The sequence below is a fragment of the Giraffa tippelskirchi genome, chromosome 5 (genome assembly GCF_054371585.1).
Source record: "Giraffa tippelskirchi isolate mGirTip1 chromosome 5, T2T-mGirTip1v1.2.pri, whole genome shotgun sequence".
In the NCBI taxonomy this organism is placed as follows: Eukaryota; Metazoa; Chordata; class Mammalia; order Artiodactyla; family Giraffidae; genus Giraffa; species Giraffa tippelskirchi.
In genome coordinates, this window is record NC_137279.1 from 100,612,478 (window position 1) to 100,614,511 (window position 2,034).

General features: G+C 40.9%; 1 pseudogene; it reads right to left on the bottom strand.

Annotated features, from left to right (window-relative positions):
* Positions 1-393: 393 nt before the first annotated feature.
* On the bottom strand, positions 394-1,347 carry LOC145505535 (olfactory receptor 5V1-like; annotated as a pseudogene).
* Between the last annotated feature and the right edge of the window lie 687 nt (positions 1,348-2,034).

The window sequence follows — 2,034 nt, forward strand, 5'->3', positions numbered from 1 at the left end:
ACTTTGAAAACGTCCCAAGAAGCCAGACACAAAAGGCATGTGTTGTAGAATTTTATTTATATGAGACATCCAGAATAAGGATATCCATGGACCCAGGAAGCAGAATAGTGGTTTTCTAGTGCTTCAAATTTGGGAGGATATGGGCAGTGACTGCTAATGTATACTGGGGTTTATCTATGAGGTTACAAAATGCTCTAAGTTATCAGTAGATTGGAAACACACGGTATTTAGGATGACAGTGTGTGAAATGCTCAGCACAGGTGTACCTATTTGTCCTGGTGGAATCAGTCATCACAGTTGTCGAGAGATCATATATAAAAAGAGTGCTGTTTAAATTGTAGCTGGAATACTCAATTTTTCCTCCAATTAAGAAATTTTCCAGAATGAAACTGTTTAACCACTGATTTCACTAGAGAACCAGCATTCTCTAGCCAGCTTCCTCAGGACACCTTTGATCTCCTTGTTTCTCAGACTATAGATGATGGAGTTAAACATGAGGGTCCCAACACAGAAGAGCACAGAGACCAGGATGTCCATATCCAGGTTGTAGACTACATTGGATCTATCATAGTTAAAATTGGCTGTTCAAAAGAAGATAACCTCCACAGTGAGGTGGGATGCACAGGTAGAAAAGGCCTAGCTCCTGCCCTGAACAGAGGGAATCCTAAGGATGGCAGAGATGATGAGTATGTAGGACACAGCAGTAAACAAGCAGGGACTTAGGCCAATAGTGGCACTGGCCACATGGAGCACAAACTCACTGAGAGAGGTATCTGAGCAGGAGAGCTTCAGGAGGAATGGGATGTCACAGAGAAAGTGACTGATCTGGTTAGGCCCACACAGAGTGAGTGTGGTCGCCAACACTGTGTGTGTCATAGAATTCACGAGTCCACATAGCCAGGACCCAGACACCAAACAGACACAGACCTTCACACTCCTAAGGACTGGATATTGAAGAGGGTGGCAGATGGCTACATAGCGGTCATAAGCCATAGCTGCCAATAAGACACCCTCAGTGCCAGCACAGGTCACAAGAAAGAAAATCTTGGAAAGGCAGCCCTCATAAGAGATAGTCTTCTTCTCCTGGAAGAAGTTCACCAGCATGCCTGGGACAGTGGTAGATGTGTAGCAGATGTCCAAGAAACTCAGGTTGCTGAGGAAATAATACATTGGGATGTGGAGGGCAGGACTGACCCTGGTGGCCATTATTATGAGTGTGTTCCCAAAAAGAGTTGTCAGATAAATGACCAGGAAGACCAGGAAGAACAAACCCTGTAGATTGGGATGGCTGAAAAATCCCAAGAAGATGAATTCAGTGACATCTGTTTGATTGTTCATTTCAAGTGGCACCACAGCTACAAAACAATGAAAAAAAAAGAAGCCATAATGAGAAACGTACAAAGAGCACCGTAAATGGGCTTGAAATCTTATAGGGCCATGTGAAATAATTTTGGATATAGACAGCTTGGACTGTGGAAGGAAGTGTGCAGAAGTGTCTTCTGAGAAACCAGAACTTCTCATTCAGCAGATCTAACCAACTCAGGCCCAGCGACAACCCATACATTCATTTGCATGGCTACTGGTGTGTGAAAATAAATGCAAACTTGGTAAAACCAATAAGCCACTAACCCTAACCTCTTCATTGGAATGAACTCAATTTTCAATACTTTGGTAATACCTACATCCTATCATTGCCCTTTTTAGTAAGCATCTTAATTTTTTCTAAGAAATATAATTTCATTACCAAAAATTAGGAAAATGTAGAAAAATATAAAGAATATAATCACCTGCTGAATCAGAATCAGTGCTACTTTTCAGTGTACTCCATTGTAGGTTTTTTCAGTTATGTAAATCTTGAGCTCTGCTTATAGTTTTAGACTATTAGGAGTACAATTTCCCAAATTGGAAAGGAAGAGGTAATACTATCCATTCACAGAGGACATAATCTCAATAGAGTAAATACCAAAGAATCCACAAGAAAGGTACTAGAGCTTATAAACAAATTCAGCTAAATTAAACATGCAAAAATCTTTT